Source organism: Protopterus annectens, chromosome 5.part0, assembly GCF_019279795.1.
Source record: "Protopterus annectens isolate FY-2018-M chromosome 5.part0, PAN1.0, whole genome shotgun sequence".
NCBI lineage: Eukaryota > Metazoa > Chordata > Ceratodontiformes > Protopteridae > Protopterus > Protopterus annectens.
In genome coordinates, this window is record NC_056735.1 from 1,846,201,249 (window position 1) to 1,846,213,369 (window position 12,121).

Consider the following 12,121-nt stretch of genomic DNA (forward strand, 5'->3'; position numbering starts at 1 on the left):
GGTAAGTACATAACTTATTTTTCTTTCCTAAACCAAAGAATAATGGACAAAGGATTCTTCACGCTCTGGATGTATGCAAGCAGCTCAGATACTACCAAGAGAAAACTTGTATCTTTCGGGAAACCTGACCTGTTTGTCTCCTATGAAGTTAAGATGAAAGGGTAACCAATGACAAGGTTGACTATTTCTAAATGGCTGTCTCTGCTATTACTTTTTGTTATACTCAATACTCAACACAACAAACCACTTCCAGGCAGGGTTACAACTCATTCCGTAAAGATGTTTGCTTCTTCCGTGCCTTTCTGGAAAAGGAAGAATTCTAGAAGCAGCATCTTGGCCCTGTGTACTTTCACAAAGCACAACAAACTAGATTCCTTTTCCACATTCAGTGCAGGCTTTTCTAGGGCCATTCTCCAGAGGTTTCTGAATTCTTAGGTACTGGTCTCCTCCCTCCTTTTATACTCCTATCTAAGCTATGGTAATCTACCCACATAGTTTAGGCTACTGCAGTGGTGATCATGCTTGGACATAGTTTGGGTGTATAAATAAACTTACTGTAATAGTAGATATTCAAATGGATCATTGTTACAGTAGCCGTCTTTCCCCACCAACACCTCTTTTTCCTGGTTTTCATTGTGTTTTGCCAGGGTGTGATTGTTTTCACCCTTTTGTATATAGTTGTAGTTCTTTGTTTCTTAGCACAAGTATTTAGGACTTATTGCCTACTTCTTGTGCAAAAAATGATCGGAAGATTTAGAGCACTTCACCTGACTTTTATATGGAATGCCTCATGCACTCCTGGAAGGCACCCAAAGCTTTAGAAAGCAGGACTGTGTTAGAGGGGGGAGTGCAGAACCCACATAGCTTATGCTGCTGCATATGTGATCCTTTAAAACATCTACTGCTGTGGTAAATTTACTTACATAACTGTAATTTTTATTTTATGTTCACCCACTTGCTCTTTTAAGGACAAGTGGAGACCTTTACTTTTTGTATATTTTCTTTTTTCTTCCGCTATGAGAGAGTGGCAGTTCAAGGGTGTGTGTGTGTGTGTGTGTGTGTGTGTGTGTGTGTGTGTGTGTGTGTGTGTTTTAGAGGCTGCCCCCAGTCCCTGAACAGCAGCCCTTGTATTTCTTCTGCCTTCCTGAGCAGATACAAGATGAGAAGGCACATCTCGCATCAATGGAAAGTTGTGTTAGGCAGTGGAAGCACTGAAGACAATGAGATTAGTACCCAATTTACTTAAGTACTGTGTAAGTACCTTGATTTATTTCATGGTTGCAGGAAACGAACAGCTTAAAGTAGTTCAGGAAGTCATTTGTAGTGTGCTGTCTTCTTTTGTACTACTAGTTTCTGTTTGGTGTTCCAGAAATATACCAACATGGACCGTATGGATAATTTTGTGTAATGAATCTGATTAGGAGGGTCTTGTTTAGTCAGTTTTCCCAGTTTAAAATGTTTGGTATGGATACAAGTGATTCAGTGTTGGATGTCAAAACATTTAGTAAGTATAAACTACCTAACCATATAGGAATAATAGCTGTAACTAACCAGCATTTGGTGACTTTGAATTTATATCCACATATAAAAGTACCTACTAATAGTCTCTGTAATTTGAATGGCACTGGTGTCCATGTTAAAAATAATGTTGCAGTAGCACAAGCCATTGTTAACACCATCTCTATTTGTGTGGTTTCTAACAACAAATGGTTGTAGAGTGAAACTGAAATGCTGGACTTGTGCGGCAGTTTTCACATGTGGACAAAAATAAAAACACCATTTAGCTAGTAACCTGATGGCTAGTAAAACTATAAGGTATGATACTGGTGTTGTGGAAGCAGGTGATGCGAGTAAAACTAACTCAGGTGCCTTTGCAAGTGAGGTTTGCAACATTTAATTGTTAAGCAATGAAGTTGGTTTGAAATGATCATTTGTGATCTCTTTTCTGGCACACTTTATTCAGGTCATTTAAAGCACTAAGCTAGAATGTTGGCAAATATAGTTGAGTCCGTGTTAAATCACTGAAGGTCATCACACTCTGAGAACTTCTCAAAAAAAAAAAATGTTTTTGCAGTATTAATCTGTACTTGAGTTACCTAGGGAAGAATCGAGGTTTGTTGGCAATTAAATCATTCATCTGGCAAAATGTTTTTGGCCAAGTTAAAAGAAGGGGATAAGTCCATCAGAAGCTGTCTGAAGTGTTTCTTGACTAATTCAGAGTTTGAGAAATAAAATAAGGGACTTGGAGGCAAGAATAGATAGGGAAAAGTAGGATATGATGCTACTTATTACATAAACTTGGTAAAGTAAGAAAAATAAACCACCATGCTTGATACAAAAGGCATCTTGCCTACAGAATGAACAAAAAAGGAGGGTATGTGTCTGTTTGGTCATTCAGATTTGCACCTGTCATTTTACTGACCGAAGAGAACTCTGAGCTGATGGTTAAGAGTTATTTTTGGCCAAGAAAACTAGAGTCTTGCACTTTTACATAGACATCAGAACAGACCAGGATATTAATTTGCATGGAATGTATACATAGCTTGGTTTGTAACAGTTAATGGCTTGATTGCAGGAGATATCAATGCACAAAGGGTCGATTGGAGTATACCATCTTCAAAGTTCACAGTAAATAGTAACATAATAGAAGTGTTTATGTATTCCCATTTGTTGACTGGGAAAGTGAAACTATGCAAAACAAACCTTTTTAGCTGAGGTCTGGGAAGAAAAGCTCCACACAAAAATTATATAATGTCATTCATTAATAAAAGTCTAAGACATTCAATAAAGCACAATGAACATAATTCAAATCCTGCAATATTGTGATGAACCTATTTTGACATACATTGGATAAGCATAATTTACATTACAATACAGTAGAAGATATTTGTAAATAATAAAACAGGGGACACTGATTTGATGCTAAAGATCCAGATGAGGTAGAAAGAAAGTACTGCAGATTGATGAGGGTAAGTAAGAGACGTACAGCAGTTGATTAATACTTGTATAAACTTTCAAGAGTGAGAAGTAAAACAAGAGAGACTTGTATTTTGAAACAGAGTGAAACTTGGGAAGCACAAAACTGCATATAGCATTAGCATGCAATGAAACAGCAATTAGTAAATTAGGGAGTAATTTTGGTGCTTACATTTAGGGTATTAGCCCATCAGTCTGACTTGCTTTTTGGGAAAATTAGTTGAGCACTCCAGTTGTTATTTCAATAGATTTATTTATTTATTTTTTAATTTTTTTATCCTTTGTTACATAGGTTAGTCCCACTAGGCTAATAGCTTCTTTTCAGGGCAGACCCAAGGTGGTATTTGTACTACTAGGGAAATTTCACCCAGGGCATCAGGGAACTTCCATACTTCTTTTGATAGGTGCTGAGGGATTTTTTACATCCACCTGAGCTGCCAACAACTGTTGTAGATGGGACCTAGTGTGTTTAATGTCTCATCTGAAAGACAGCACACTCAGGAGTGCAGCACTCCCTTATGCTACATTGCAGTGCCAACTATTGATCTGCCTGGTGTGGGAGTATTACCCAAAGCCTTATTCAAAGAGTAGTGTGGTATATGTTGTGGCACTGACACTGCTAACAATATTCAGTTTTCAGACAGTAAAAGAGGATACCAGAGAAGGTAAGCATCTGTTGATACCTGGATAAATAATGTACTCCAATCTCTTAATTGTGTTATTTGACCAGAATTAGGGGCATCAGATCACTTTGTGTAACTTGGGAGGTTATTACACAAGGGGAAAGATGTGATGCAGAGGGAGGACTCCTAATAAAATTCTATAGATTTGGCTTTACCATAATAAACAATAAGATAAAAATATTGCAGTAGAGGATAGAACCATGCATGATAGAGGGGATTTTCTTAGTTTATTCACAATGTGATAGGTTTATTCATCTTAGTAATGTAAGTGTTGAAAACAAAACTCTTCCCCTATTGTGGTCTAAAGGGCTCTCCCATAATAGAAGTAAAATAAATGTATAAATAATGATGGAAATACAAGCCAGTGCTAAGCTCAACATACAGAATTTGTTGTAATGTCACCAAAGGAACATTTAACAAATTGGTTAAAATTGCAAATACTTTGAAGTAGAATTAGTAGAAAACTCAAGGGACAATCACAAGGCAATGTTTAAACATCTGTGATCTTATGACAGTGGTCTTTGTACTGATCTAGGAAAATTGGTTAATGCTTTTGCTGATTGATTGTCAGATAAAGAAATACATAAAAATAACAGGTACCAATTTTATAATGCCTTTGGGTGATGCAGTCACAGAAGAATGCCCAGTAATAGTAATTGGTATTGCTAAAACATTCCATTAAATTGAATTCCACTGCAGGCCCTGCTAGATTGCATGTTTTTTTTTTTTTGAGGGACATTGTTGTTAATCTGACTCCTGCTTAATTGATATGTAGCGAAGATCTTTGGAGGATGGTTATAGGTTCATAGGTTCATACTAGGCTATCTGCCCTAGGGCATTTATAAGCCTAGCCAGAGTGTGTTTGGCTTTCGCCACCCATTTTAAATTAATTTTGCTATGCCTTTTTTTGAGGTTAGTATACTGTGCCTCTGTCTAACAGTGACACAGAAGTGATAGCCGGGGTAAACCTACGATCTCCCATCCACTCATCAAGATTCCTCTTGAAGAGAGTCAATGTGGGACTCTGCCTAACCTGGACTGGGATTTTATTCCAGAGTGAAGGGAGCCTCTGGGTTATGAATCTGTCCCTCCAGCATGTCCTATTTATTTCAGTGCTGAGGTTCAAGTCTCTCGAGCGCGTAGCTCGATGGGATTTGGATTTTCTGAGGTGCAGCATGTCCATTAATTCCGGGTTGGACATGGCTTTATACGTCAGGCACAGATCGCCTCTGAGCAGGCGGTATGCCACTGAGTAGAGCTGGAGTTTCTTTAACCGGGCAGCATATGGCATCTGTTTGAGCCCTTTGATCCTCTTGGTGAGGTACATTTGGGGTCTTTCCAGTTGCTGCAGGTGTCTGGTAAGGTACATCCCAAAAGGGGCATTGTACTCAATTATGGGCCTGATGAGGGATGAGTAAAGAGGCATGATGACCTCCCCTGATCTAGATGTGATTAGGTGGGCTATATAAAATGTTTTTCTAACCACTTTGGCTACGTGGTTGTCAAATGAGAGATTGCTATCAACTTGGTTCCCCAGGTCCCTAATGACTTCTTCTGTACTTAATGGATTACCACCTATATGGTAATTTGTGGGCACTTTGTTTTTGCCAAAGGGGATGACTATACACTTTTTGGCGTTTAGCTTGAGGCCATGGCTCTGGCACCAGTTGTCTGTTTCTATGAGGCCCTTTTGGAGGATGCTTGTGTCGGCTGGAGAGTTGATTATGGCGCCCAGTTTGCAGTCATCTGCGAACTTGGTCAGCCACAGTCCTTCCGTGTTGGCCTGTACCGCCGAGAAATATATACCGAACAAGAGAGGTCCCAGGACTGAGCCTTGTGGGACACCACTTGTAACTGGTTTGGAGTCTGACATCACTCCAGCAATTCTAAACATGTGGGTTCTGTCCTTGAGCCAGTTTGCAACCCATCTAGTGACATAGGGGTTTATATTTAAGCTGGTGAGCTTATCTATAATGCCCAAGTGGGGTATTGTATCGAAGGTTTTTGCGAGGTCCAGGTAGGCTGTGTGGACCACCTTCCCCTCATCAATGGCCTTGGTGACTGTTTCAAAGAAATCGACCAGGTTTAAGAGGCAGGATCTGCCCTTAACAAAGCCAAACTGGGTAGGATCCAGTGACTGTAGGTCCCCAATATCTTTATTTATGAGGTCCATGATGATCCTTTCCATAGCTTTGCAGACCAAGCTAGTCAGGCTTATGGGGCGATAGTTTCCAGGATCTGTTGAGACACCACCTTTGTGGAGAGGGACCACTGTTGCTGTACGCCACTCTTTGGGTACATATCCTGTAGTAAGGCTAAGATTGAACAGTAGTTTTATGTTTGGGTTTAGCTCTTCTTGGAGTTCATGTAGGATGCAGCCAGGGACACCATCTGGTCCCATTGATGCTGTGTTTTTTGCTTTGGAGAGGGCGGCTCTTACCTGAGCATCTGAGATGTCAGGGGGGCAGCACTCTGTTGGGATAGATATTTGCCCTTTTGGTGGGGAGAGGGGGGAGAAGTTTGCACTGAACCTGTCAGCTAGGATGTTGGCAATGTCTGTGGGCTTGGTGTATTTTTTGTCATTTTGGACTAATTCTGAGCATATCTGGAAATTCCTACCCAGGTTCCTAACATAACTAAAGAAAGCCTTGTGATTATCCTTAGTGTCCTGTGCAATTTTTCTCTCGAAGCTGGCCTTAGACGATTTTATGAGTGCCCGTAGTTTTTTTTCTAATACCGATCAGAGATGCCTTCCCTTTTTGGGATTTTGCTCTATCATGTAGTAGCTTCCTCCTTCTATTGTATAGTTTGTTTATGTCTGGTGTCCACCAGACAGGACGTCTGCCTTTGGAGGATTGGGTCTTGGTTTTATTTGGGATTGCATGATCCATGCATTCCTGAAGGTGTTCATAGAATGTGTTTATAAAGGATTCCGCGGTCTGGGCCCTATTTTTCACAGGCCCGGGGGCTTTGAAGGATTTCGCCTCGGTTTTGAGGCATGTGAAATTTGCTTTAGAGAAGTTTTTCACTGTGGTTTTCTGGGCAAGGGGTGGGGTCGGGATGTGAATATCCAGTGAGATTAGTTTATGGTCTGATCTTACCAGTGAGGGATACACTTCTGGTCTGGAGCATAGTGTTCCCATGTTGGTGATGATCAGGTCCAGTATGTTTTCCCCTCTTGTGGGAGTGGTAACAAGTTGTTCCATAGCATTTGAGTTTATAAATTCTAGGAACCTTTGGGCTAGGGTGTTGGAGATAGAGTAATGCTCCCAGTCTATGTTTGGGTAGTTGAAGTCGCCCAATATAATGGTGTTTGGAGAGACCTTCATATTTTCCAGTATTCTCAGGAAGGCCAAGTGGGGTTCCTGTGTTTGGGAGGGTGGTCTGTAGCAGGCTATAAACTGGAAGGCAGTTTTACCCACAGTTAGTTGCACATGGATAGTCTCTGATGCTTTGTGCTGTGCCACCAACCTGGAGGTGTGGGTATCTTTGACGAATATTGATACTCCCCTCCTTTTGTGGTTCGGTCCAAGTTTTGGGGCCGAAAAGCATGGTATGAGGTATAACCTGGTAGTGCTGGGGTGCTCTCGGGAGCCTTGAACCAGGTTTCTGTTACTGCACAGATATCGATGTTCTCCATGCTAAGGAGAGTTTCGAAAAGTGCATCTTGAGGTTTAGACTTCTGGCGTTGAGTAGCATTACTCTTAGTTTCTTATCCCTTGTGATACCTATGGAGGTGGGTTTGTCTTTTGAGCCTTGCCTAAAAAAGGCACTATGGGGGTAGCTAGAGAACTTTGCCAATATCCGAAAGCCCAGGGGTGACAGGTTAAAAAGACAGTGGTATATATACCCAAGTACCAGCCTTGCATTTCTGTTGAGAATTATAGGCGTATCAGTTTAACTTACTTTTTGGGGAAAATGGTTTGAGCACTCTCTTTGTTGTTTATTCCAACAAATATATTGAGCAAGGTCTTTTTCAACATGGATTTCTAATAGGAGCACTCATACTTAACAAATGTGATTAGTTTCTAGTAAAATCTAGCAACCACTTTAGATTTAGGTCTCATGGTTGATGTGGTATATCTTGAATTTGCAAAGGCCTTCGATACAGTGCCCCATGATGCTATATTATGAACAATGCTGGAAATGGAAGTAAATCATTACATTACAAGATGGGTTGCTAGTTGGTTGAAAGAAAGGAAGTGCACTGTAAGGATTAAGAATTTCTCTAATCTCTTTTGGGCACATTGCTATTTGACATATTTATGTCTGAGTTTCCAACTCAGGAAAACATCTGGCTTAGCAAATTTGTTGATGATACCAAAAATGGGGAATAGTAATGAACATTGGTGATCGATGTATGCTCCAAGTATATTTAGACACCATTTTTCAATAGTCAGAAGCTAGAGGTATGAAGTTCAGTGTGTAATGCACTGTGGTGGCAACAATATTAGATATTCATATGCTTTAGATAATTACATTCTGATTGCAGCCTATTGTGTGACAGATTTTGCGGTTAAGGTAGACTTGGGTCTAAAATTTGAGGAGAGCTTAAAAGGGATGATAGGAAGATATTATGGTTTAATTAGAGGCATTTTGTGATGTTTATCAATGAGAGATAAAAAAAGTCTTGAAACCATTTTATAAATTTGCCATTAGAACCATTATAGAATATTGTGCATCTTTTTTGCTAATTTAATTCTGCCCAGTTACACAAATTGGAATTTGTATAAAAATGTTTACTAAATAGGTAACAAGGAGCTCACATCTTTCAGTAGAACATAATTTCTACCTATTCTAATTTAATATTGATTTAATTTATTTGTCTTACTGATGTCATACTTGGATTATTGGATTGTTTTTCTTTATTGTATCAGCTATTATTCACTAGATCTGTACTGTACTGTGTAATTATGTAAATTTCTTAGTAATCTTTTTGTATTGTAACATGCAAAGCTGACTATAAATATCGTAATCTTTACTTTGGGAGCTTTTCTCCACGGGACTCCACTGAAAATGGGCTTTGTTTTTCTTGCACAGTCAGACACTACCCGGTTACCAAATGTAAATAAATAAAATTGGATCTTTTTTGCATGGTTCTCTTTGGGTACAGGTTATTGACAGGTGATTTAATTCTTTGTGTTCCTGGTTGGTCTCTGTAATACATGCATTCTGAACAATAATTATTAAACATACATTCTGAACAACAACAATAATAATAATGAAACTGTAATAGTTAGCATTATAGGTTTTAGAATAGTCCAAGTTTCCTGACAGGACCAAGGATCTGACTCCTTATACACACCCACCCACCAAAGACAAAAACAGAGCAAAGGACTGGTAAGATTACTTCACAAGAAAATTGCTGTATAATGGTTTACTTTCCAAGTCTCATCAGTAACAGCAGTTTTAACACACATACACTCCTATAACTGTGTCAGAGGGTAGGGCTTTCATTTCATTCTGAGAAATAGCAGTAAAAGCCAATGTGCAGAATGGCTCCATTGCTTCCCAAAAATGGCTTTTGTCCCATCCCAAAGAAATGGTTATATTGCTTCTAAAAATGACTTTTGTCTTTTCCTGAGAAATAGCAGTAATGGCTGAGAGCCAGACATGTTGCAGACAAAACCCCCCTGTGCTATTCCAGTGAGCAAGATGTCTGAAATCTCTTTCCCATTAGCACAAATATCCATTGATGTGTATGAGAGAGAGGCTTCCTGAAACTAAATTTCATACATTAAGGAAGAGCAGCCAAGGAGTATTTGGGTTGGGAGATATGGGTGATTGTGGGGCAGTTCTTTTTTTTTTTTTTTTTTTGTATCCGTGTTTAGGGGAACCTCCAGCCAGCACCAGGCCCTAGTATTGGATCTGGCTCTGGTGATATAGCACCCCCGTTCTAGATCATGTTCCACACCCTTTCATCTTTCAAATCAGTTGCCTCTGTGGAGCTGAGATATGAGTCCTAGAATACTTTATTTTTAGTGGCCTTTACCACTGCTAAAAGAATTTTTGAAGTACAAGTTCTTTCTTTCAAATGTGAGTATTTTTTACTCCACAGGGAAGGAATAAAACTTAGCAACTTTTTACATAAAAAATGGTTTGTTCTATGGATTTAAAGTAAAATAGTTAATCAGCCTACCCATTTCCTTTCCTCAGCATCCTAATTGAAGGAAATATCTTCTCCACTGTACCGTTTTACACAGACAGGTTAGATTCTGTTTGGCAAAGACTAAGTCTTTTTGTAAGGATCTGTATGTTTCCTTTGTCAAGTCCTAATTACATAAGAAGTAATTTACCAGTTGCACTGAATCTTTCCACAGTAAACACTGAAAGCTGTTACGTCTGACTCCTGTGGCTTCTCCTGCTATAGTTCTAGTTATTTTTTTCTCTGTCTCTGTATTATCATATAAGCTGGATCTTCTTTTTGTAGATCTATTGTTATGTTAAATACATAACTTCTTTTTTATTTTATTTTTTTACTTGGCTACATTCTACTGCAAAAGTGCTTAACCTTCAAATCTTCTGCATTTTTATTTTTTTACTTTTATTTCTAAAGCAGTAGTTAAGTCATATTCGCGTCGTTATTTTTCTGCAGTAAATTTTTCTACATTCATTTATTTTACATACTATACTATACAATACTGTCCTTTGTGTCTGATATATATTTTTTTCATAATTGCAATCTTGTTCTGATTCTCTCAACTCAGCTGCATACTTAGACATGGTTTCTATGAGCTTTCTAGTATGTAGTATCTCATTATGTTTAGGATTAAAATGATTCCGAAATACGCTGATTAGTTGAATATTTATCTTTTCATTGGGTTTACTGGGCATTAAGAATCTCTTTATTAAACTGTAAGTTTAAGTACCACAAACAATAAAAGTGCAGTTTTTTTTTAATGTCTTTAATAACGAAAACTGATCTCCTCTTTTGCAGTACTCCTATGAAGACTAGATTTTCAATCGAAATGCATTCAAAAGATCCTTGACATTTTCTTATATTTCCTACTCTTTAGGTTGATGTAAGCTCATGCATCCATAGGTACTTGCTAGGTTATTGATCCATGAAGAAGTTTAGAAGCCTAGCCATACATTCCCATGAGGATTTAGCCTTTATTTTTTAAGTATGAATAACCCAAAGATGAGCAGAACATCTACAGGTGTTGCCTCTGTCTATGAAGGACAAAAATGCTAAACCAGGAGTAAATTTGCTGTTACCCATCCATTCATCCAGATTACTTTTGAATAGTGTCTGAGAAATACTTTGTTTTGTTTGGAGAGTAAGACAATTCCAAAGAACAGGTATTCCATGTGATACATACGTATCCCTCCAACATGCTCTGTTTATATTGCAAAAGAATTTGAGATGTCCTGAGCAGGTATTTATGCCCCTACTGGACTTGCAAATGTGAGGTAGGTCTGACAGGATGGGGTCTGTTGAGGCTCTCTATGTGAGGGCAGAGATCACCTTTCAGTAGCCTATATGACACCAAGAGGTGATCCTCATAGTTTATGATTTAGGCCCTTGATTTTCTTAGTAAAAAAGTTTTGTGGGCATTCGAGTTGTGTCAGATGTTTGGACGGGTACATACTGAAGGGGACCTTATACTCAATAATCAGCCTGATAGTGCAGAATAAAGTGGAATGATCACATCCCTGGATCTGGATGCCATGGATTTCTGTTCAATAGTGGATATATGGTGATTGAAGAACAGTTCATTATAAAAGTAGGTTCCCAAGTCCTAACTCCTGGATATGTTTTTGAGTTGTGCTGTCAGTGTGATAGTTACAAGTGATCAATTCTTTCATTTTTGAAACCTAATCACTAATTAAACTGTCTAGAGCTATATATGGAACATAACAATCTTAATAAGAGATGACATTAGTAGTGGCAAATCCAGCATTCCTGGTTTAGTAACCAAGAAACTTAAACAATTTTCAGTGTGACACCATATCTAAATAACTTGAAGGAAAAGCTCAAACAAGCTTAGACTGGAAATTAGTCAAGTGTCCTTCGCTAATCTTAACAACTAGGTTAACCCATTTAGTAGCCATTATAGTACATTCCCACTATGAACAGGGACCGATATAGCTAGACTGAAGTCATAATGAATGCCTTCTTTTTTAATTGAATATAGTAACAGCAGTGGATGATCCTTAGCCATTGTAAACCTCCCTCTCCTTCCTGATGTGGTTACATTTATTTATTTCCAAAAAAAGGCTAAGGACTTATTTCTTATCCTGATTTCTCATTCTGCGCATAGTTACATTCAGACTTTTGTAGTAACAGTGAAGGAAATACAACAGATCTCTATATCATCCTAAAGATCATGTAGCAGAACAGCACTTGTTCCATAGTGTGAAGCATCACAGGCTATCCTAACAGAACGAGATGGGTAAGAACTGCATCTGATGTCATCGTTTTCTTTATCTCAATGCAATGTATTCACATTTCTCCTGTG